This window comes from Panthera onca, chromosome B1 (genome assembly GCF_046562875.1).
Source record: "Panthera onca isolate mPanOnc1 chromosome B1, mPanOnc1 haplotype 2, whole genome shotgun sequence".
In the NCBI taxonomy this organism is placed as follows: Eukaryota; Metazoa; Chordata; class Mammalia; order Carnivora; family Felidae; genus Panthera; species Panthera onca.
The window spans coordinates 71,431,519-71,457,714 of NC_138342.1; the positions used below are offsets into that span (position 1 = coordinate 71,431,519).

General features: G+C 39.4%; 1 long non-coding RNA gene and 1 pseudogene across 2 annotated transcripts in view; both read left to right on the forward strand.

Moving 5' to 3' along the window:
• LOC132693055 (uncharacterized) overlaps nt 1–26,196 on the forward strand; it is a 62,157-nt gene that overhangs the window by 6,386 nt on the left and 29,575 nt on the right. Inside the window, exons 3-8 of one of the 2 annotated variants that reach the window (XR_013555215.2) lie at nt 5,881–5,976; nt 6,752–6,924; nt 8,363–8,612; nt 10,773–10,893; nt 14,990–15,177; nt 23,117–23,542. This is a non-coding gene — a long non-coding RNA (uncharacterized LOC132693055). The remainder of the gene's footprint in view (nt 1–5,880; nt 5,977–6,751; nt 6,925–8,362; nt 8,613–10,772; nt 10,894–14,989; nt 15,178–23,116; nt 23,543–26,196) is intronic. The other variant, XR_013555216.2, reaches the window with a different exon arrangement.
• On the forward strand, nt 3,837–3,913 carry LOC132693379 (U4 spliceosomal RNA; annotated as a pseudogene).

Genomic DNA, 26,196 nt, shown 5'->3' on the forward strand with positions numbered 1-26,196 from the left:
ACCATATGATCCAGCAATTCCACTTCTGGATATTTAGCCAAAGAAAATGAAAACACTAATTCAAAAAGACATATGAACTGCTATGTTTATTGCAGCATTACTTACAATATCCAACATACAGAACAACCTAAGTGTCCATTAATAGATGAATGGATAAAGAGGATGTGGTATAAATAAAAAATTTTAAAGAAAAAACAATTTTTAAGGGGATGTGGGGTGTGTATATATATATATGTATATATATATATATATATATATGTTTACACATGTATATACATATATATACATACATATATATACATATACAATACCATATATATATACATATACCATATATATACATATATATGTATACCATATATATACATATACAATACCATATATATATATATATATACACACACACACACACCATATATATATACATATACAATGGAATATTACCTAGTCATAAAAAAGAGTGAAATCTTGCCAATTGCAACAATATGGATGGACCTAAAGGGTACTCTGCTAAAGGAAATAACTCATACAAAGATAAATGCCATATGATTTCACTTACATGTGCAATCTAAAATATAAAGCAAACAGATAAGCAAAATAAAAGAGAAACAGACACAGATATAGAGAATAAATTGTTGTTTGCCAGAGAGGAGAATAGGGGGTATGAATGAAATAAATGAAGGAGAGTAAGAGGTATGATGTTCTAGTTATAAAATAAATAAGTTGTGGGAATGAAAAGTACAGATTAGGGAATATAGTCAATGATATTGTAATATCTATATGGTAACATATAGTAGACATATTGTGATAACCATTTCTTGGCATATATAAATATTGAATCACTGTTGTACACCTGAAACTAATACAATATTTTATGTCAATCATTGTTCAATTAAAAAAATAAAGAACAGCTCTCTTTTCCCATGTAGAGTTAAGTCAATTATGAAAAGTGTACATTCTCAGAAATACAGAAAAAGAAAGGATCACCACTCTGTCACTTGTGAAAGCTGTCTTGAAAGAATTAAGTTTCCCTTTTTAAGCCAAAACCTAAAATTGAAATGCATATAAACCCCTAAAGGCAGTAAATAACAATCTACCTAAATTCAGGACTGAAGAAAAAGGAATTATTTCAAAGTGTAGAACTTCTTGGACTTTCTCAAGCACTGACTTCTTAATGATAAACCTGTCTGTGAAATTTACTCCTTAATTCTTTTCCATCTTCTTGATTTTCCAAGTTAAATTCTTTTTTAATTTTATTGTAGGATAATTGGCAAATATAATGTAATGATTTGATAGGAATATACATTATACGGTGATTACCAAGATCAAGATAATCAACACATCACCACCCCACATAGTTAATAGTTAGCATAGTTAGCTCTGTGTGTGTGTGTTAAGAATGCTTAAGATCTACTCCCAGCAAATTTCTTTTTTTTTATGTTTATTATTTATTTTGATAGGGAGAGAGTGAGCAGGAGAGGGGCAGAGAGAGGGAGAGAGAATCCCACCCAAGCAAGCTCCATGCTGTCAGCGCAGAGCCTAACACAGGACTCAAACTCATGAACAGTGACCTGAGCTGAAATCAAGAGTCAGATGCTTAACCAACTGAGCCACCTAGGCACTGCCTCCACCCCACCCCCCACCCCAGGCAAATTTCAAGTGTACAATACTATATTCTTAACTACAGTCACCAAATCTTGTTTCTCATCTTCCAGTTCTACCTTCAGGGTACCAACAATAAATCAAAGGACACCCCCTGTGGCTGTAGTAGGCATTGTGATCTAATATGCTTTCAATTTTTAAGGTTTGTCCCCTATATACTATATATTTGAGAAACAAACAGCGGAGATAACACAATGCTAGAACAAACTCCTCTTTATCCCAAAGGTAAGCAGAATCTCAAATGCATCTAAGCATCTCTAGCCTCCCTGGCTTGGTTGCTGTTTCCCAAGCCTGGAAGGCGTATTCCCACATGTCATGGGTTGAACCGAGTCCACCAAAAAGAAATGTTGAAGTCTTAACTCTCAGTACCCATGAAAGTGACCTCATTTGGAAAAGGGTCTTTGCAGATGTAATCAAGTTATGATGAGGTCCTACTGGATTGGGCCTAAATCCAATCACTGTGTCCTTACAGAAAAAGGAATGCCAAGGGTTGCCAGTAAGGATTAGAAGCCAAAAGAGACAAGGAACAGATTCTCCCTCAGAGCCTCCAAAAAGGACCCAACCCTGCTGACACTTTGATTTCAGACTTCTGGCCCTGCAAAGTATAAGAGAATAAATTTCTGTTGTAAGCCACTCAGTTTGTGGTACTTTGTTAGAGCAGCTCTATGAAACCAAATACACCACTGTAGGTGGTAGGTGTAGCTGTTCCTTCTACCTGGAATAGTCTTCCTCCAGACATGGATAACTCACCTCCGTCATGCATTTGCTTAGTGAGGCTTTCCCTGACACTCTAGTCAAAACCACTACCCCTCACCCCTGTGCTGCCAATCCCCTTACCCTGCTCTACTTTTTTTAATTAAAAAAAATTTTTGTAGTGTTTATTTTTGAGAGAGAGAGACAGAGAGCAAGTGGGGGAGGAGCAGAGAGAATGGGAGACAGAATCTGAAGCAGGCTTCAGGCTCCAAGCTGTCAGCACAGAGACCAATTCAGGGCTCGAACTCATGAACCATGAGATCATGACCTGAGCCAAAGTCAGATGCTTAACAAACTGAGCCACCCAGCCACCCCACTCCTTTTTTTTTTTCTTTAAAGAAAACTACTTTATTAGGGCACCTGGGTGACTCAGTTGGTTGAGCATCCAACTTGATTTTGGCTCAGGCCATGATCTCACAGTTGGGTTTATGGGTTCAAGCCCCTTATCAGGCTCTGCACTGACAGCACAAAGTCTGCTTGGAATTTTCTCTCTCCCTCTCTCTCTCTGCTCCTTCCCTGCTCACACTCTCTAAATGAATGAATGAATTAATTAATTAATTTAATTAATTAAATATTTAAAAAAGAAAACTACTTTATTAACAGCTGGCAATTCTTACAAATTCCAGGCATGTTGCATAGCCTCTGCTCAGCCCAGTCATCTGCTATGGGCTCAAAAACATCCATTTCTAAAACAGCTGCCTAAATTTTGTATAAGTATTAAGGAATACTTTCGTGCAAGCTAATTTCAGCTTGCATAAAACAAATTTGTAGTAAACAAAAAGTTTCAATGTAGGAAACTGCTCTCTAATTAAGAATTTAGTACTTCTTTTTACCAAAATGTAAATAAAGGGGTTTCAGCTCAGGGTCTTTTCAGCAACCCTCCAGGTGAGAAAAAATCTTTTAACCTCCCACTTTTCCTTCTCTACCTCTTATTTTCCCTTTCTTCCCTCTTCTTACCATCTGTTCTGTTTGCTTTCCCACCAACATTCTTCTTCCTGTTGTTTCCTCCTCCTTTCTCCCTCTTTATTCTTTTCCACCCTCCTTTCATTTACTTTCTTCCCTCCCTACTTTCAGTTTTATCTCCCTTTTTATCTCCCTTCCAATGTTGAAATCATTACATGCTTATAGAGCCAAGTAAACTCCAGCTCTGCTTTTTTTTGCATTTATCACCTTCTAACATACTACACAGTTTATTCATTATGTTTATTGTTAATTATATGATCAATGTTTATTGTTAGCTGTGAACTCCATAAGGGTAGAGAGTTTGTTTCTTTCACTTCTGTATCCTTAGGGCCTTGAACACTCAAGGGAATGCATATGTAGGTAGTAAAAAATAAAGAATGGCAAGGTGAATATCATGCAAGATGAGACTATAGTTACCTTTGGAGGGAGATGGAAAGTTATAATTTGGAAAGTACATGAGCCTTGCGCAGTGGCAGTATCATAGCCAATGAGGTTTATCCGAGGTGCAATTATTACTAATTGGAAAGTGTATGCAGGGCCTTCAGACTTGCAAGTGGGGCTCTATTTCCTAACCTGGTTAGCAGTTAAAGGCATGATTACTTTCTCACAACTTGGTAAATTGTACATTTATGTTTTATACATCTTTCTGCATGAGCCATTTTTCACAACAAAGAGAAGCTTTAAGAATTACTTTCATTTTGGGGACGCCTGGGTGGCTCAGTCCATTAAGCGGCTGACTCTTGATCTCAGTTCAGGTCATGATCTCACAGTTCGTGGGTTTGAACCCTGCATCAGGCTCTGCACTGACAGTGTGGAGCCTGCTTGAGAGTCTTTCTCTCTCCCTCTCTCTCTGCCCCTCTCCTGCTCTCTCTTTCTCTCCCTCTGTCTCAAAATAAATAAACACTTAAAAACATTTAAAAAGAATTACTTTTATTTTTTTCCTATGGGGAAAGTTATTGCTTAAAAATATTATTTATAAAAATGTCATAACTTTGATGATTATATTAAATGGTACAACATAGGGGTTCCTGGGTGCCTCAGTTCATTGAGTACCCAACTCTTGATTTTGGCTTGGGTCATGATCTCACAATTCATGAGTTCGAGCTCCACATCAGGCTCTGCACTGATGGTGTGGAGCCTGCTTGGGATTATCTCTCTCTTCCTCTCTCTCTGTCCCTCCCCCCAACCCCCTGTCTCTCAAAATAAATAAATATTAAAAGCAACAACAACAGCAACAGTACAACATAGTGTCCCCAAAAGCCATAAAGGCATTTTATTTTAAAATATGATCTTAATAGAAGTAATGTGTAAAGCAGCAACATGACATACATAGCTACTGTCACAAAACAAATTACATCTCCCTAAACTTAAATGTTGGAGCTGTAAACTGCACCCTTCCCAATGCGACTGTATTTAGAGAAGAGGCCTTTATGAAGATAATTAAGGTCAGGGGCTCCTGGGTGGTTCAGTCGGTTAAGCGTCTGACTCTCGATTTCAGCTCAGGTCATGATCTCACAGTTTGTGGGTTCAAGCCCTAAGTCAGGCTCCGTGCTGGCAGTGTGGAGCCTGCTTGGGATTCTTTCTCTCCCTCTGTCTGCCCCTCCCCTGTTCAAGCTCATGCGCGCTCTCTCTCTCTCTCAAGATAAACATTAAAATTTTTTTTTTTTACATTTATTTTCGAGAAACAGAGTGAGACAAAGCGTGAATGGGGGAGGGGCAGAGAGAGTAGGAGACACAGAATCTGAAGCAGGCTCCAGGCTCTGAGCAAGCGGTCAGCACAGAACCTGATGCGGGGCTCGAACGCACGAACTGTGAGATCATGACCTGAGCCGAAGTCGGACACTCAACCGACTGAGCCACCCAGGCGCCCCAAACATTAAAATTTTTTTAATAAAAAAGTAAAATTAATTGATTAGAAAAGAAGATAATTAAGGTTAAATGAGGTCATTAGGGTGAGGTCTTGATCCAGTAAGACTGGTATCCTTATAAGAGGAGGAGACACCAGGAATACACACAGAGGAATGGCCACATGAGGAAACAAGAAAGTGGCCACCTGCAAGAGAGGAGAGAGGATTCACCAGAAACCAGCTCTGCTGGCACCTTGATCCTGGACTTCTAGCCTCCAGAGCTGTGAGAAAATAAATTTCTGTTGTTTAAGCCCCCAGTTTGTGGTATTCTGTTATGGCAGTCTGAGGAGACAAATATAGCTGCCACCCCAGAGTCACTTTTGTTCCCATTCTTTTCTACCTCTTACCCTTGTCCCTCTCCCCCTCTCAAAAAAACTGAGGTGTGATACGTTAAATGATATATAGATGTGATGGTTTAAAAAACATGTCCACAAATCCTCTGATATACCTCCCTTCAAGAAGAAGAGCTTAATTCCCCTCCCCTTGAGTGTGACCCTCTTCTAACTCATAAAATAACGTAAAAATGATGACATATGACTGAAGAGACTCTGTAATAAAAGGCACTATGGCTACCTTCATGTTCTCTCTCTCTCAGATCACTCACTTTGGGAGAAGCCAGCCACCATGTTGAGCCATCCTATGGAGAGGCCATGGAGTGAAGAACTTAGGCTGCAAGTCAACAGCTGTATGAGTGAGCCATCTCAGAAGGGGATCCTCTAGCCCCAGTCGAGCTTTTAGATGACTGCAGCCCTTGCACACATCTTGACTGAAACCTCATTCGAGATGCTGAGCTAGAAACATCCAACTAAGCTACCCTCAAATTCCTGACCCACAGAATTTGTGACATAACATGTTTATTTTAAGACACTAAATTGGGAGTAATTTGTTACTCCAGTAGGTAATTTCTAGAGGCTAGATTACTCTTACATAAGAAGGAGATAAGGAGACATAGAAGGAAAGATCTGGAAATGAGTTAGGAGGAAAAAGAAGTGGAAAGAGGGTATAGTGAGGAGAATTTCAAAAGTGTTCACTCATTTGGAGAGACAGGATGAGGTTAGGGCAGTGATATATGAAATGGGACTTTGGGACAGAGAGATGTTAAAAGGTTTATTCAAGAAATTTTTCTGTGTTATTTGGTATGAATCTCTCCCCTGTGTTCCTAAAAAACTTTAAATAAAGATCTACATATCTTTAAATAATAATAATCCAACTTGCCCAGTGATTTAATGTGTCCTTGGGCTCATGAATGACTTATGTAAGTCAATGCCAGTAATTTTATCCTTCTTTACTAGACACTCAATTTCCCAGTTCTTCTTATTACGTGGAGCCATGGACAAAGTTCTGGCCAATGAGACATAAGGGGAAGTCTACTGGGAGCCCCTGGGAAATATTTTGCTTCCTGCTGAGTAGAGACACACACTTAAGAATTCACTAGCATTTCCCTGACCTTTCTTCCTATCTTACAGGTGTGTCGAAAAGTTGTATGAGGCCACTGTCTTGTGCCAGTGAGAAGCTAATTGTGATGATGGGAAGGCATCAGGCAGGGGTGGCTAAGCATAAGGCCAGAAAGCACCTAGAGCCATGGAGGCAGCCTGAGTGGTGGCATTGAACCTGGAGTGCCTTGTTCCAATCTCATTAGGTGAGAATATTAATGCTCTTTTTTTGCTTAAGTCACTTAAGCTACAATTACTATGGTTTTCTGTAATTTGTGTCAAAATCATTCCTAACTGATACTTAAGATGAATATTTTCTTAAAGATGGTGCCCTCAAGGGCACCTGGGTGGTTCAGTCGGTTGAGCATCCAACTTTGGCTCAGGTCATGATCTCATGGTTCATGATTGGAGCCCCACGTTGGGCTCTGTGCTGACAGCTCAGAGCCTGGAGCCTGCTTCAGATTCTGTCTCCCCCTCTCTCTCTCTACCCCTCCCCTGCTTTTGCTCTGTCTCTGTCTCTCTCTCCAAAATAAATAAACATTTAAAAACTTAAAAAAAAAAAAAAAAAAAAGATGGTGCCCTCAAGCCGAGCCACATAATATGTGTGGACCTGAGACATACTTCCTGAGTTCAAAATCCCCTTCCACTTCATCTAGTAGCCCTCTAGCCAGGAAGTTACCTCAGTGCCTCAGTTTTTCATCTATAAGATGGAGATAATTCTACTTTCACCATAGGACTGTCATGACCATTAGTTGCCTTGCCCTAATTATTATACAACAAATATAAATTGTCATTATTTTAAGAGTTTAAAAACCAAAAATTTAGTATTCAAAATCTTCAAAAAACCACACAATCCACGGGGCGCCTGGGTGGCTCAGTCGGTTGAGCGTCCGACTTCGGCTCAGGTCATGATCTCACAGTTCGTGGGTTTGAGCCCCGCATCAGGCTCTGTGCTGACCACTTGCTCAGAGCCTGGAGACTGCTTCAGATTCTGTGTCTCCTTCTCTCTCTGCCCCTCCCCCGCTCACACTTTGTCTCACTCTGTTTCTTAAAAATAAATAAATGTAAAAAAAAAAAAACAGAACAATCCTCACAAAATGTGAAGTTTATCAACTACGAATTAAGGACCTGTAGATATTCTGCTACTGTACATAATCATCATATTTTGGATGGATGTGAAGTGACTTCGGTTTTTAACTCTTCAATGAAGAAAATTTCAAATCTATACAAAAGCAAAGAGATTCATACACTGAATCTCCATCTACCCATCACCCAATGTTAGCTGTTTATCAACAGATTTCCAATCTTGTTTAATTTTGTCACTTTCCCTGTAAACACTGAGTGACTTTTTTTTAAGTTTAAGAGAGAGAGCATGAGAGAGAGAGAAAGAGAGAGAGAGAGAGAGAGAGAGAGAGAACCCAAGCAGGCTCCTCACAGCCAGCAGAGCCCAGTGCGAGGCTCAATCACACAAAACGTGAGATCATGACCTGAACCAAAATCCAGAGTTGGACACTCAGCTGACTGAGCCACCCAGGCAACCCCTAAGTAACTTTTAAAATTCATTTATAAGTCACTTTAATTTCACAAAAAATTAAATATGTGTATATATCTCTAGAACTAACAGCTTTTTTTTTTTTTTTTAAGTTTTCCTATATTTGTTTTGAATGTAAGACCTCAGACTGAGATCTTAATGATGGCAGTTGAAAAAGTATGGATTTTGGAGCCATCTCTAGATTGGGTAAAAATTCCGGTTCCACCTCTCTCTAGCTATGTGATCAGAAGCACATCACTTACTTTCCTCTGGGCCTCAGTTTTTTCACCTGCAAAGAGGAGCAGACCAGCAGTCACGACCCACTTTCCAGGGTCACTTTGAGAAATAAATAGCAAAACAATGGTGAGTAATACCTATAATTTACTAAACAAGCCAGCCACTGCCCTAAGCACTTTTCTGGTAGTATTGTCAGTCCTTGGCACTTGGCACTTGCCTGGTGCCCAGCAAATGTCGCCTTTCAGTCCTTGTACAGTAAAGTTGACCAAGTGCTGGCGCTGGTTATGGCAGGCTGGTGAGAGAAAGTAGTGCCTTACCAGACACAGTCCTCCACAAAGTGGGGGCAGCAGGGGTGGCTGAAGAAAGCCTTCTCGATTTACTAACCAGTCCAGTTTGTAGGGAAGATGACGGATGGAAAAGGAGGAAAGAATGAGGATAAAAGGGAGTGTAGAGTCAGGAAGAGACAAAAGTATCATGTTTTGTTTTGTTTTTTTTAATTGTTATTTTTAAAGTTTATTAATTTGTGAGTGAGAGAGAGAGCACAGGGGAAGGGGCAGAGAGAGAATCCCAAGCAGGCTCCCTGCGGTCAGGGTGGAGCCTAACAAGGGCTTGATCTCATGAACAGTGAGATCATGACCTGAGCCAAAATCAAGAGTTGGAGGCTTAACTAATTGAGCCACCTCTGAAGTACCACATTTGTCTCTCTCTAGTGCTCTCACACATTGGCTTTTCTGGCTTCACACAGCCCCTCCCAGCAGTTATCACTCTGCACTTACCTTTGGGGCTCAGTAGCTGGGAATGTCGGGATGGGATGGCGTAGAGAAGCAGACAGGTGACCTGAAGTTAGCCCCAGAATGACCATGGCCCCATTGTTCAGGAAGACAGTTCCCAATACCCCCAAGTCCTCTGCAGTTCCCATTACTGTTTGATGGGCCTTTATACATTTAGTCTGCAAACCAAGACTCCCTCAGATGGGCCCATTAGAAGAGTCCTTACCACCTCAAGGGGTATGAAGGCTGCCTGACCTTGCAAACCCAGATGTTTTCCAGAAAAGGCTCAGAACAGCGATAAGCTGGGAACGGATTTGAACAGTTAGGAAGGAGTGATTCTAAAATCAATGTTTATTAGCAAAGCTTTCCCTTTTTTTTTTTTCTGTTTCTCTCTCCAGAAGACTTTGTGTCTGAACTGGGCTTCAAATTCAAAGTAGGAAATCTACTAATTCTTTTCAAAGGGGTCTGTGGATTCATAATAATCAAGTGCTTGGGTGGCTCAGTCGGTTGAGCATTTCACTTTGGCTCAGGTCACAATCGAACAGTTCAAACGGTTCAAACCTACATCAGGCTCTGTGCTGATAGCTTCAGATTCTGTGTCTCCCTCTCTCTCTGCCTCTCCCCCACTTGCTCTCTCTCTCTTTCTCTCTCTTTCAAAAATAAACATTAAAAAAAATGTTTTTTAAGTAGGAGATGAATTTAAAATGCATATTCCCAGGTCCTGCCTCCAGAATTCTAATTCAGAGGGATCAAGAATCAGCTGTTAAAAAATAAGTGCCCAGGGGCGCCTGGGTGGCGCAGTCGGTTAAGCGTCCGACTTCAGCCAGGTCACGATCTCGCGGTCCGTGAGTTCGAGCCCCGCGTCAGGCTCTGGGCTGATGGCTCGGAGCCTGGAGCCTGTTTCCGATTCTGTGTCTCCCTCTCTCTCTGCCCCTCCCCCGTTCATGCTCTGTCTCTCTCTGTCCCAAAAATAAATAAAAAACGTTGGAAAAAAAAAAAAAAAATAAGTGCCCAAATGATTCTCTTTCAGGTGTTTTTGGACATTTCTCCAAAACTGGCCTAAAGACCATTGCATCAGATGAGTCCCTGGAGTCTTGTGAAAAATACAAAGTCCATAGATATCCTGAATTTTAATCTGCAGGGGCAGAGTTGGTTGGGGGAGGATGAAGAAGGAAGTCCAGGATTCTGCATTTTATTTTATTTTATTTTTTATTTTTTTAACGTTTATTTATTTTTGAGACAGAGAGAGACAGAGCATGAACAGGGGAGGGGCAGAGAGAGAAGGAGACACAGAATCTGAAACAGGCTCCAGGCTCTGAGCTGTCAGCACAGAGCCCGACGCGGGGCTCGAACTCACGGACCGTGAGATCATGACCTGAGCTGAAGTCGGATGCTTAACCGACCAAGCCACCCAGGCACCCCTGGGATTCTGCATTTTAAAGAGACTTCCCAGGTGAAGGCTTACTCCTGAATTTTAAGAACCACCCACCTAAGGAATAACAAAATGTTCTCTTAGATGGGCTGTGGCCTAGAGGACCTACTTCTGCTGAATCTCATGAAGCTACTTTGGGTGTATGTATGTTCATGAGGAAACCACAACCCCAAGAACTCAACTAAAGGAATGAGAAAAAGACAAGGTACTGAGAATAGGAATTAAGTAATAACCAACAATGGTTCCACATCAAAGAATTTTTATAAAGTCTCTGCAGTAGGAACACTGCAACACATTGGTCCTCTATTCATCTATACTTGGCCTGCAGTGCAAATTTTCTTACATGTAGATGCTCTATAAATACCCATTAAGTTGACTTGAATGTATTCCCTTTGGAGAGCCATACTTTCAACAAGGACTTCCATAATTTTTTCTAGTGGTGTTTGGATAAGCATACATGTATGTACAGGCAAGGGGCAGAGAGGTGATGGTGAACAAAAGTGGGTTTGATAAGGTAAGGAAGATAAAACTTAATGAGTTGCTAAGCAGACTTCAGTTGTAAGTTAGGGAAAGCATAACTACCAGTTCTAATTTGGGTTTACTTCCTCTTTTGCTGCAGAATCTTAAGCAAGCTACTTTCATTTCTCTCTCTTTTTTTTTTTTTTTAAAGGAATATGCCTTGTGGAATTATTTTAAGAAGTAAGTAATCAGAGATTGGAAAGCACCTTTTCCTCTTAGCCAAAATTGTGAAGAGAATCTCCACCATCTGGCATCTAGGCCAGTTCAATGAGACAAGTAGTTTCTTTCTTTCTTTCCTTCTTTCTGTAAACTAAAGATCATTTAGTAGATGTTTATTGAGGATTCATTATATGCTAGAAGCTATGACTTCTGGGATAGCAAACAAGATACAGTTACTACCTACTATTATTGAAGAAGTGAGGAAATCAAGTGAAAAGTAGAAGTTGAAGGATCAGGGAAAAATCACTGGCCAGCCTTCCTTTAGTGCTGGCAGAGGTGGGCAACAGGAAGCTTGCAAAGTCATCTGGGAATCCAGGTGCTTCAGCTATCAGAGTGGAACAGCCCAGCTGGAGTCACTTCTGGTCAACAGGGCCTGCGCTTGACAAAAGAGTCTGGTATGGGGTAGGAGGGAGCAAGAACATACAGAATGTGCCACCAGTGTGGTAGAGAGTGGGCACAACTGAGATAGGCAAACCTCTCTGTGTGTTTCCTCCAGAGCATGGCTGCTCTTTCCCTACTACCTACCAAATCACATGCTAGCTTCTTTTTTTTTTTTTTCCAACTCTAATGCAAATCACACAAGGAAGGGGATTCTGGGAACTGTAGTTCTAATTTGTCCAAAGTAACACCATATATATAAGGAGTTGGGTTGAGAAGTGATGAAAGTTGACCAGGAGGCCAATGCATGATTAGAGGTGACATAATCAGGATGCCTGGTGGCTCAGTCAGTTGAGCATCTGGCTCTTGATTTCAGCTTAGGTCATGATCCCAGGGTCATGGGATCAAGCCCCATGCTGGGCTCCGTGCTGAGCATGGAACATGCTCTCTCTCTCTCCCTCTGCCCCCCACCCCCACTCACACTTTCTCTCTCTCTCTCTCTCTCTCTCTCTCTCTCTCTCTCAAATAAAAAAATTTAAAGGTGACACAGTCAATGCAAAGATTCTGAGCAAAAGTGCTTATTGAAATCCCAAGCTGTTTGAGACTCCTCAGGACTTCTCAAAGTCCTGTGTCAGCACTAGAATTGTCCCACTTAGAGCAAACTGGTTGCATAAAGTGAAGTCAGCTCATAAATGTAAGTCTGATACCCCAACACAGTGACCACAGGTGCAACAATTACAGATGATCACTGAGTTTTTATCTCAGTGTGACACAACAGCTATTAACAATTACTTTAAGATTTATTTTTTTTATCAGATTCAGGTTTACAAGGTATATAATGCTTATCTGTTCAAATATTTATCAATGCTTACTTTACATCACACAGAAGAAGTGAAACATCTTGGGGCGCCTGGGTGGCGCAGTCGGTTAAGCGTCCGACTTCAGCCAGGTCACGATCTTGCGGTCCGTGAGTTCGAGCCCCGCGTCGGGCTCTGGGCTGATGGCTCAGAGCCTGGAGCCTGGAGCCTGTTTCCGATTCTGTGTCTCCCTCTCTCTCTGCCCCTCCCCCGTTCATGCTCTGTCTCTCTCTGTCCCAAAAATAAATAAAAAACGTTGAAAAAAAATTAAAAAAAAAAATAAGTGAAACATCTTACTAGCCTCTGCACAAACTGGACACACGCCCTTCTACCTGTTCTTGCATACAACACCTCAGATTTCCTACCCAAGCATACCAGATTCCCCACAAGGTATACAATAAATAAAACCTGGTGATAAGGGGAAGAAAAAGAGGCTCTGAGACACAAGCCCTCAGGTTTCATAGCCCTACTCAGAAGGATTGGTCATAACTCCTTAAATTAAGATGATGTAGTTAAAAATAGCAGAACTTCCAGGGAACTAGTTTAAATAAATAGGAGGATTTAAAATGAGGAGACTTGCTTATCTCACAAGACACAAGGGCAAGGAATGCAGCCAGCCCTCAGACAGGAGCTGAAATCAAGAAGTAGAAAGCCAACCCTCTCTCTCTGCCCCTCCACCGCTTGTGCTCTGTCTCTGCCTCTCAAAAATAAATACATGTTAAAAAAAATTTTTTTTTTTTAATGAGGGGGGTCTCCTAGGTGACTTGGTTGGTTAAGCGTCCAACTTCAGCTCAGGTCATGATCTCACGGTTTGTGGGTTCAAGCCCCGTGTCAGGCTCTGTGCTGACAGCTCAGAGTCTGGAGCCTGCTTAGGATTCTGTCTCCCTCCCTCTCTGCTCCTCCCTCACTTGTGCCCTCTCTCTCTCTCTGCCTCTCAAAAATGAATAAAGGTTAAAAAATTTTAAAAAAATAAAAAGAAGTAGAAAGCCAGGAACACTCCACTCCATCTCATTGTCTGCTTTCTCTTCTGCATTTGCTCCTTCTCCCTGCAAACTGATTTCTCTGTTCCTCAAAGCACAAGATGGAATGCAGCTGCCCCTCTTGAGTTGGAAGTGATAGTTTGAAGCAAATGGAGACTGCCTTTCTTTCAGTCCTAATACCAAATAGGGGGAGAATCTGATTCAGTATTCCCTCCTTGGACCAATTAGCCTTGGTGGTAATGGGAAATCAGGAAGGCTTCAGTACAAACCTGCAGCCAGGACCCCATCTCAGTGGGTAAGGGAGCACCGGTGTCAACACTCTGACTTTACTTATAGAGGATACAAGGTTAATCTAATGCTAGCCAAATGTACAGAAATAAATGACTTCCTAGGGAGACTCCAGAAGTCAATCCTACTCTTCGACTTCCTGCAGTGACTAGAACAGCAGGAGCCAATGCAAAGTCAGAAACCTAATAATATGAGCATTGGGGACACTGTAATCAAGTCAGGATTAATGAAATAGAATATGTCCAAGAGTGTAGCACACACTGTTGATTCCCTTCCAAAACCATTTCCTTGCTTCCTTGCTGTTGCACCTCTAGTTTTGTTCAGGTATCTAATCTCCTCCATTTGGTCATGTGCTTGTGTGCCAGTTACTTCCAAAGCTCTTAAAGGTGAATCCTGATTAAACCAACCAAGGTAGTACCAGTCCCTTTATCTTTGATTTAGGCTTGGGCATGTGATATATATTCTCACCAATGAAACATGAGGTAAAATCAACTGGGTGTTTCTGAGAAAGGTTTCTTTATTCCTAGAAAAGATATCAATGAAGAGATTATCTTTTCCTCCTTTATACTTTCGTGCATCTGGATATTGGATACAACCTGGAATTGCTCTCGCCATCTTAGAACCATAAGGAGAACTAACCTAAGGGAAAAAAGAGAAGGGAAAAGTCTGGGGTCAATGGTAACAATTTATCAATGAATTAACTCTCCTTGGAGCCATTCTGCATTTGGACTTCTTGTATGAGATAAATTTTATTTTTTAAGCCACTTCAAGTTGATTTTCAACTGCAGCTGAAGGCAGCCCAACCAAAACAGAGGATATGGTGGGAATTAAGGTGAAAAAGACAAGCAGATAAGATCCCACATACAGAAACAGGAGTCAGAATGAAGTCAGACTTCTCAGCAACAACCATGAAAGCTAGATGATGAAATTTTGAAGGAAAAGATTTTCCAATATAGAATTTTCAGACCAGCCAAATTATCATTTAAGTATGAAAGTAGAATAGGAATATTTTAATACACAAAAGGTCTCAAAAATTATACCTGCACTGAATTCTTTATAGGAAACCAGAAAGAATGTGCTTCTCCAAAATGAGGGAATAAACCAAAAAAGAGAAAGACATGGAATCCAGTACACAAGAACCTCCCTTAGGAGAGGAAGACATGAAGTACAGTAGACAAGACATCCTTCAAAAAAGGAAGACATGGAATCCAGTAGACAAGACCAGACTTCTATCACGAGGGAAAACAGGTATAGTAAATAAGACCTTCATCATGGGAAGTGAAGAAGGAAAATAATCATGGGCAAACTTTGAGGGCACTTCTCTAAGGGGCAAAACACCTTTGGCATCTGGCACAATGTGTAGACAGGAAAGATGTAAATTTGGGTGTGTGTACTAAAAGAGTGAAATTTTCAATAGTAGAAAGTCCATAGATACCTAAATTTTTTATTGTTTTTTATTTTAATTCCAGTATACTTAACATACAATGTTTTGTTAGTTCCAGGTGTCTAAGATAGTGATTCAACAATTCTATACATTACGCAGTGCTCATCATGATAAGTATATTCTTAATCTCCTTTACTAGTCACCCATCTCCCCACCCACGTCTCCTCTGGAAACCATCAGTTTGTTCTCTATACTTAAGATTCTGTTTTTTGGTTTGTCTCTCTCTCTCTCTCTTTTTTCCTTTTGCTCGTTTTGTTTCCTAAATTCCACATATGAGTGCAATCATGGTATTTATCTTTCTCTGACTGACTTATTTCTCTTAGCATAATACTCTGTAGCTCCAACCATGTTGTTGTAAATGGCAAGATTTCATTATTTTTTATGGCTCAATAATATCCATTATAGCAGGTGTCCCTTTGAATTAGTGTTTTCATATTTTGGGGGTAAATATCCAGTAGTGCAATTATTAGATAGCAGGTAGTTCTATTTTTAATTTTTTGAGGAACTTCCATACTGTTTTCCACAGTGGCTGCACCAGTTTGCATTCCTACCAACAATGCCTGAGGGTTCATTTTTTCCCACATCCTCACCAACGTTGTTTTGTTTAATTCTTGAGAGAGAGGGAAAGTGCGCAAATAGGGGTGAGACAGAGAGAGGGAGAGAGAATCTTAAGCAGGCTTCATGCCTGGCACAGAGCCCAACACAAGGCTCGATCTCATGACCATGAGATCATGACCTAAGCCAAAATTAAGAGTTGGATGCTTAACCGACTAAGCCACCAGGTGCCTGTCTTGTGTTTTTTATTTTAGCCATTCTGACAGGTGTGAGGTGGTATCTCATTGTGGTTTTGTTTCGTATTTCCCTGATGACAAGTGATGATGAGCATCTTTTCATGTGTCTGTTGGCCATCTGGATGTCTTCTTTGGAAAAATGTCTGTTCATGTCTTCTGCCCATTTTTTAATCGGATTATTTGTTTTGGGAGTGTTGAGTTGTGTAAATTATTTAGATATTTTGGATACTAACCCTTTATTGGATATGTCATTTGCAAATATCTTCTCCCATTCAGCAGGTTGTCTTTAATTTTGTTGATTATTTCTTTGGCTGTACAGAAATTTTTTTATGTTGAAAAAGTCCCAGTAGTTTATTTTTTCTTTTATTTCTCTTGCCTCAGAAAACATATCTAGAAAAATGATGCTATGGCTAGTGTCAGAGACATTACTGCCTATGCTGTCTTCTAGGATTTTTATGGTTTCGAGTCTCACATTTAGGTCTTTTTTTTTTTTTTTAACTTTTTATTTATTTATTTTATTTATTTTTTTTTTAATTTTTTTTTCAACGTTTTTAATTTATTTTTGGGACAGAGAGAGACAGAGCATGAACGGGGGAGGGGCAGAAAGAGAGGGAGACACAGAATCGGAAACAGGCTCCAGGCTCCGAGCCATCAGCTCAGAGCCTGACGCGGGGCTCGAACTCACGGACCGCTTGATCGTGACCTGGCTGAAGTCGGACGCTTAACCGACTGCGCCACCCAGGCGCCCCTATTTATTTATTTTGAGAGAGAAACAGATCGAGCAGTGGAGGGTCAGAAAGAGGGAGAGAGAGAATCCCAAGCAGGCTCCACACAGTCAGCCCAGAGCCTGATTTGGGGCTCGAACTCATGAACCACAAGATCATGACCTGAGTTGAAACCAAGAGTCGGACACTCAATCAGCTGAGCCACCCAGATGCCCCCACATTTAAGTCATTAATCCATTTTGAGTCTATTTTTGTGTATGGTATAAGAAAGTTGTCCAGTTTCATTCTTTTGCATCTAACTGACCAGTTTTCCCAACACCATTTGAAGAGACTGTCTTTTTCCCTTTGGACATTCTTTCTACTTTGTCTAAGACTAATTGACCATATAATTGTGAGTTTATTTCTGGGTTTTCTATTTTATTCTATTGATCTATGTGTCTGTTTTGGTGCCAGTACCGTGTAATGTTTCGATTACTACAGCTTTGTAATATAACTTGTAGTCCGGAACTGTGATACCTCCAGTTTTGTTTTTCTTTTTCAAGATTGCTTTGGCTATTCAGGGTCTTTTTGTGGTTCCATACAGATTTTAGACTGTTTCTTCAAGTTCTGTGAAACTGCTATTGGTATTTTGATGAGGATTACATTAAATCTGTAGATTGCTTTGGAGAGTATAGACAGTTTAACAATATTTGTTCTTCCAATCCATGAGCATGAAATGTCTTTCTGTTTCTTTGTGTTGTCTTCAATTTCTCTCATCAATGTTTTATAGTTTTCAGAGTACAGGTATTTCACCTCTTTGGTTATGTTTGTTCCTAGGTACTTTTTTATTTTTGGTGCAGTTGTAAATGGAATTATTTTCTTTACTTCTCTTTCTGCTGTTTCATTATTAGTGTGTAGAAATGCAACAGATTTCTGTACATTGATTTGTATCCTGTGACTTTACTAAATTCATGTATCAGTTCTAGCAGTTTTTTGGTTTTCTATATATAGTATCACGTCATCTGCAAATAGTAAAAGTTTTACTTCTTCCTTACCGATTTGGATGCCTTTTATTTCTTTTTATAGTCTGAATGCTGTGGCTAGGACTTCCAGTACTGTGTTGAATAAAAGTGGTGAGAGTAGACATCATTGTCTTGTTCCTGATCTTAGGGGGAAAGCTCTCAGTTTTTCCCCATTGAGTATGATGTCAGTTGTGGGTTCTTCATACAAGGCCTTTATTATGTTGAGATATGCTCCCTCTAAACCTCCTTCATTTAGGATTTTTATCATGAATGCATGTTGTACTTTGTCAAATACTTTTTCTGTATCTATTGAAATGATCATATGGTTTTCATCCTTTCTTTTATTGATGTGATATATCATGTTGATTTGTGAATATTGAACCACTTTTGCATCCTGGAAATAAATCCCACTTGATAATGGTGAGTGATTTTTTTTTAATGTATTATTGTATTCCGTGTACTAGTATTTTGTTGAGGATTTTTGCACCTATGTTCATCAGAGATACTGGCCTTTTTTCTGGTATCTTCATCTGTTTTTGCTCTAAGGGAATGCTGGCTTTGTAGAATGAATTTGGAAGTTTTCCTTCCTTCTTTTCTATTTTTTAGAATAGTTTGAGAAGAACAGCTATTAACTGTTCTTTATTTTTTTATTTAAAAAAATTTTTTTAATGTTTATTTATTTTTGAGAGAGAGACAGAGCATGAGTGGGGGAGGGGAAGAGGGCGAGGGGACATAGAATCTGAAGCAGGCTCCAGGCTCTGAGCTGTCAGCACAGAGCCTGACACAGGGCTTAAACCCATGAGATGTGAGATCATGACCTGAACTGAAGTCAGACGCCCAACCAACTGAGCCACCCAGGTGCCCCAGCTGTTCTTTAAATGTTTGGTAGAATTGGCCTGTGAAGCTGTCTGGTCCTAGACTTTTGTTTGTTGGGAAAATTTTTAATTGAATAGCAACTTAAGCATTTTATTTAGAAATGAGGATGAAGATATGAAAATAATCAACAAGAGTGAAAGTCGTAGCCTGCAAGGAGAAGGAAATTGTGATGGACAGGAGACTGATCCACACTCTTTGTTTTGTTATGGGCATTTTAAACTATGACTTAACACATTTTAATGACAGGATATAAAAAGAAACAATCATTGCAAAAGGAAAAGTAAGGAAGGCTTAGGTGAAAAGTGTAGATAGAAATGTGAAATATGAAAAATGAAATTAAAAAAAAAAAAGAAATGTGAAATATGGTCCCAAGGAATAGGGAGTGAATGGCCTCTGTTGGTTGTAGCTGGTTGCATAGCAGGAGGTCCTTGAATGCCATCTAAGGAAGGCAAATTTTATCATGGAAGAAATAGGATTTGAGGAGTTTCAGTGTGGGCAGATTAATCCTTGGAAAAATGGAACTTACTATGTGGCAGGATAGGGGTGGTTTGGAGATGTAATAACTAGGGACAAGAAGACCAGTTACAAAGTTTTTCACAAAGTAACCAAGTCAGAATGGAAGGCTGGAACCAGAGTGGTGGTGAAGAGAAGCAGAACAACTATGGGGAAACTGAGAAGAAAAGGCGTGATGACTTATTAGATGTAAGCACTATTGAGGGAGGAAGGAAACAGAAGACTCTGGTTTGAGCAGTAGGGAGATCCCAGTGGCAGCCCACTTCCATAGGAATTTCCCCAGCTAGTTAGTTCTCTGAAATGAAATCAAATTGGCATAATTCCTATCATCCCACCCCATGTGGCACCCCACTCTTCGGACTATCCAACACATGGGTCAGATCTCGTATCATAAATTTTATTAATAGGCAGAATTAACACAAAAGCATTACACATTAATTTCATAGCTGGTATACGGGACTGAAAAGCCCCTGGAACTCCACCAAATTCCTGGCCTTCTGAGCTTAGATGAAGATTTTGGAAAGTTTTCAGAGTCTTTTTGTTTTTGTTGATTTCTGTGATTTATTTTCACTACTACAATATGCCTTCCTGGTGTTCCCAGTAAGAATACTAAGTGCTTACAACGTGCCAGGCATTTGACTTACTTTTTCCCTTTCTATTTTCTATTGTCCTATTTACAAATGAGGAGCTGAGGCTGAGAAATGTTAAGGAACCTATTGTCAATACATCACTTAGCTGATAAATCCAGAACTGAGATCCAACTCACTCTTGGTGTGGATCCAAAGCTTGGTCTCCAAGCCACTACAGGCCCCTGTGCCCCCATTGTAAATGGCCCCACTCTGCCTTCCTGAAATGAACAGTCTCCCAATAGTCAATGCCCACCTTTATCCTTATGTAAGCTGCTTCACTGGCTCTCAGAATGATATTTAGAAACCAAGATCTGGGGACTGTTTTTGCTCATTACTATTGAGATGTCACTACTTCCAAGTTCCTTCAGGAGGCGTTTCTAATCAATACATGTGTGTACATATGTATTTATGCATGAATGGACATGTATATGTGAATACATATATGTAAATGCATGTACATTTCTATATTGATCTTTTTATATTAAAAACTGTGAGTTTACACCAATACTTCCAATTCTAATCCACCACAAATTTCATTCTAGTTTTCTTCCTTTCTATACTTTTTTTTTTTTTTAGAGAGAGCACACACATGAGCAGAGAAGGGGGCAGAGGGAGAGAGGGGATCTTAAGCAGGCCCCACACTCAACATGGAGCCCAACATGGGCTTGATCCCACAACCCTGGGGTCATGACCTAAGTCAAAATCAAGAGTCAGATGCTCAACGAACTGAGCCACCCAGGCACCTCTCGTCCTTTGTATACTTTTAATCCATTCTCCAATTGTGGGAACCTGGCCCTTGTTATCCTTAACATTTTATCAATATTCCTGAATATAATCAATCTCCCATTACCTCCACTGTCCTCTCCCCCCCCTCCCCCCCCCCCGCCCACCCCATGCAGATACCCTTCTCATCTCACTTCTATACAAATACTCTATTCCAGGCTACTGTACTCTCAGTATCAAAGCCCTCTCATGCCATTTGGGCTCTCAAGTGCACTGAGCCACCCCGGCATGAATGCCCTTCATTGCCTATTCAGGTTCTGACTCTCCACACCAGGATGCTCCCATGTGTGGTTGCCTTCCTTCCTTTTTTGGGCTCCCGCACCCAATTCTGAATCATCCCCATGCATGGATATTCTCCTAGTTTCTCTGGGTTCTAACCTTTCACATTTGGCCACCCCTGAGTAGAGGTCCTTCTCACTTTATTCAGGCTCTGATGTCCCATGCTTGTGAGTCATTTTTTTTTTAAAAACATTCTTTTGACTCACCTGAAGTACTTGTGAGATCTTATGTATAAAAGAAACAGAGGTAAGCTTGAGATAAGCTTTTGTACCAAGTACCAGGTTTAAAAGCAACAAGTGTAGCAAATAAACAAAAAATTAAAAATAAGTTGTACACCTGAAGTCAACTATACTCAAAAAAAAATAATTACAAAAAAAAAAAAGCAACAAGGGTAGCATGTTAAAAATCAACTGACCAATGGAAAAAATGAATAAATTGGACTTCAAAAATTTTAAATTTGTGCTTCAAAGGACACTATCAAGAAAGTGAAAAGACAATTGCTTATATATAATATATAAGCTTTATATACATATATATATATTTTATATATATATATTATATATATAATATATATATATAACATATATATATTATATATATATATTTAATAGACCTTCCAGTGAAGATGTACAAATGGCCAACAAGCATATGAAAAGATGCTCAACATCATTAGCCATTAGGGAAATACAAATCAAAACCATGAGATACCGGGGCGCCTGGGTGGCGCAGTCGGTTAAGCGTCCGACTTCAGCCAGGTCATGATCTCGCGGTCCGTGAGTTCGAGCCCCGCGTCAGGCTCTGGGCTGATGGCTCGGAGCCTGGAGCCTGTTTCCGATTCTGTGTCTCCCTCTCTCTCTGCCCCTCCCCCGTTCATGCTCTGTCTCTCTCTGTCCCAAAAATAAATAAAAAACGTTGAAAAAAAAATTAAAAAAAAAAAACAAACCATGAGATACCACGTAACACCTACTAGTACGGCTGTAATATTTTAAAAGACAGATAATAAAAAGATCACGCTAAGGTGTGGAGATATTGGAACTTTGGTGAAAGTGATACAGCTACTTAGCAAAATAGTCTGGCAGTTCCTCAAAAAGTTACACAGTGTTACTATTTGACCCAGTAATTCCACCCTTGAATATATACCCAAGAGAAATGAAAATATATTTCCACCTAAAAACAGTCCCCAAAGCTAGAAACAATCCAAAAATCCATCAATGAGTGAATGGGTGATATATCTATATCTGAAATGTGATATATCTACACAATGGAATAGTATTCCATCGTATACTATTGAATGCTACTCAACCATAAAAAAGAAGTACAAATACATGTAGCAACATGGATGTACCTTAAAACATTATGCTAAATGAAAGATGCCAGTCACAAAAGATCACATATTATATTATTTTATTTATATTAAATGTCCAGAATACAAAAATCTATAGAGACAAAAAATAGTTAGTGGTTGCCTAAGGCTGGTGGGGATGGGGGAATTGAGGGGAGGGGGAATGATAGCTAAAGGATGTAGAGTTTCTAGGGCACTTGGGTAGCTCATTTGTTTAAGCGTGGACTCTGGATTTTGGCTCATGTTATGATATCACAGTTTGTGAGATCGAGCCCCACGTCAGGCTCTGCACTGACAGCACGGAGCCTGCTTGGGATTCTCTCTACCCCTCTCTCTCTGTCCCTACCCCACTCATGCTCTCTCAAAAATGAATAAATAAACTTAAAAAAATAATAAAATTGATGGTGATAATGGTCGCACAACTCTGTAAATTACCAAAAAACTATTGAATTGTGCATTGTAAATGAGTGAATTGTATGGTATGAACTATATCTGAATAAAGTCATTTAAAAAAAAAAGTTCTCTGTCTGATCAGGAGGTGAGGAAGAGCCTTTACCAACTTGCAAGTTAGTCTTCTTACACAACCCTATCTCTCATGTACCCATGAGAATTCCTTGAATTCAAGTCAGGGCCCTCCCCAGGGGCTAATCACCAGGTCTCTGCAATGGTCTCTGGTTCCTGCAATGTTTTTGTATATATTTTCTTGTCAAAATGAACAATAAAGACAAAAGAAAAGGAAAATATATAATAAATACCTATTCTTTTTCTCTACCACAAACTTCTTCTTCTCCTTTTTTATTTCAGAGCCCTGTATTTCCTTGGGAAACTACCCCACCCCACTTTTAGTACTCATTGTTTGGGTGCACCTGACCGCACCCCAAGTTCAAGGAATGATCACATGCTATTGGCTTACACTGATCAACATAAGTACCACCATAAGTAGCAATAAGTCTGGCTACGGTGATTGGCGCAAGGATGAAAGAAGGAATCAAGTTAACTCAAACAGCATATATCCCAGAACCTTTGGGAGAGTTTATAGCAAAAGAAGTGTTTTGCATCTTGGGACTGTGAAGACATAAGCCTGAAACTTCTCGGAACAGATGGGGCACACCTGACCCAATGAACAGAACGAGGAGATGGAGCAAGACAGCTTCCTAAAACCTATTCTGAGCATCTGAATTCAGCCATGCTAGATGTTACATCTACTCATGGATTTTAAATCTACAAGAGGTAATAATTCCCCCTCCTCTCTTTGTTTTGCTGTTTTGTCTGATCCTGTTTGGATTGAGCTATCTATAATGTGCGAAAGAAAGAATACTCCCAGATACAGACATTTACCAAAGTCAACTATAATAGGAAGGAGGATGTCCAAGTGGAAAAAACTGAGTAATGGTAGGTTGAGCTCTATATTTAGTTCATAACAGGTTTTATCTTTTTTTGACCATCCACTTTATGGAGCTGAGAATACTAAGGCTCATGGTCACACTTAGTTAATGAAAGAACTATGACTTAAACTCAGGTCTTCTGACTACAAACTGAATTCCCTTTATAACACTCTGCCACAAAATTACTACGCATAACTACATAATATAAAGCAATGTATATGTGTATACATTTATACATTTATACCCACTTCTGCTATCTCCTCCAAACTCTGAGACAGCAGTATAAGGGAGAGTTGGATAAGAGTCTGTCAATGGTAACCTCCCAAATATCTTCTATGTGATCCTTCCATCCCCACTGTCACTGTCTGTGGTTAGCTCTCACCTCCCAAGTTCCTTGCTGAAAAAAATTGTACATTTTCTTCTATTAATACATATTTTCATCTTTCATATTTATGCTCTTAAATAATCTTTAGTTTACCTCTGTACATAATGTTAGGAAGAGATCCAGTTTTATTGTTTCCATATGGCAACTTAGTTTCTTATCTATTTCTGTGTTAACAACATCCAGTATTTCTTATTGCATCTTTGTAATATGCCCTAATATCTGATAAAGCAAGACCTACTTTTTATTCTACTTTTCTAAGGTTGACTTAGCTATTTATGGACTTTTACTCTTCTCTGTGAGTAAGTTAACAAATTCCTTAAAATTTTCGACTAAAATTTTGATGGAATCTACATTGAATTTATTGATTAATTTGGGAAAGTTAGTATCTTTTTAATAAGTTATCCCAGGAGTGCCTGGGGTGGCTCAGTCAGTTAAGCATCTGATTCTTGGTTTTGGCTCAGGTCATGAACTCATGGTTTGTGAATTTGAGCCCCTCATCAGATTCGCTGCTGTCAGCTCAGAGCCCACTTTGAATCCTCTGTTCCCCTGTCTGTCTGCCCCTCCCCCACTCATGGTCTCTCAAAAAATTAAAATAATAATAATAATATTATTATTATTATTATCCCACCCAAATGCATGGAATATCTTCTCACTTGTTCAGATCATCCTCTGGTCCCAGGTCATTTATTACAGTTTGACATTTTTCTCCATAAGTATATTGCTGCTAAATTAAATGGTGTCTTTTCTTAAATTGTATCTTCTAGTTTACTGTTTTTGATGTAGAGAAATGAAACTAATTTGTGTATGCTGTGTTGGTATCAGAAACATTGTTCAACTCTATTATTCTAAGTTCATAATTTGATTCTGTTGGTTGTTCTCTATAGATGATTATATTATCTGGAAAAATATTACAGTTTTATCTCTTATATCCCATCAGCTTTTTTTTCTTTCCTAATACCATTGATCAAGACAGTAATATCATCAGTAATATTGGACAGTGTTTTCTTTTTCCTGATCTCAAAGGAATATATTTAAGATTTCTCCATTTGTTTTCATGTTCACTGTTAAGTAATTATATACTACACATTAAATTAATTATACTTTAAAACTTGGGTAGAAATTGGAATGTCTGCCTGGCTCATTTGGGAGAGCATGTAACTCTTGATTTCAGGGTTATGAGTTCAAGCCCTATGTTGGTATAGAGATTACTTTAAAAAAAAAAAAAAAAAAACTTTGGGTAAAAATTATCTGTATAACCATGTAGGCCTTGAGACTTTGTTATGTTTTGTTTAATCCTTATCGATCTTTTCCAGTTCCTACTTTCTTCTTGCATTATTTTTGCAGTTTTGTGTTTCGTGGGTTTTGTCCATTTCATTTAGTCTAAATTTATTTTATTTTAAGTTTATTTATTCATTTTGAGAGGAGGAGGTGGGAGAGAACCAGTGGGAGAGGTCAGAGAGAGGGAGACAGAGGATCTGGAGTGGGCTCTATGCTAACAGCAGAGAGCCTGAAGCAGGGCTACAATTCATGAAACATGAGATCATGACCTGAGCCAAAGCTGGATGCTTAACTGACTAAGCCCTTCATTTAGGTTTTAAAATGTATTTACCTACAGGAGTGCTTGGGTGGCTCAGTTGGTTAAGCATCTGACTCTTGAATTTGGCTCAGGTCATGGATCTGAACCCTGGGTCAGGCTCTGTGCTGACAGTGCAGAGCCTGCTTGGGATTCTCTCTCTCTCCCTCTTTCTCTGCCCCTCCCCCATTAACACTCTCTCTCTCAAAAATAAATACATAAGAACTTTAAAAAATCTATTTATATATACTTATTCATAATATTATTTTTATTAAGTTTTCATTTCTGTTGAGACTGTGGTTAATTTCCCCCTTTTCATATTCTATTCTCTCTCTCTCTCTCTCTCTCAATCTTGCCAGAGATTTTCATTTCATCTAATATTTCATTAGTATTTTCTGTCTTTTAAAAAATATTATTGGTTTTATTTATTTTCTTATTATTTGCTTCCTTCTTGTTTCTTAGATATTACTGTTTTTCACATACTGTAATTATTTAGCTGCTTTGTTTTAAAACTATCTTGTTTCTTAATAAATATATGTAA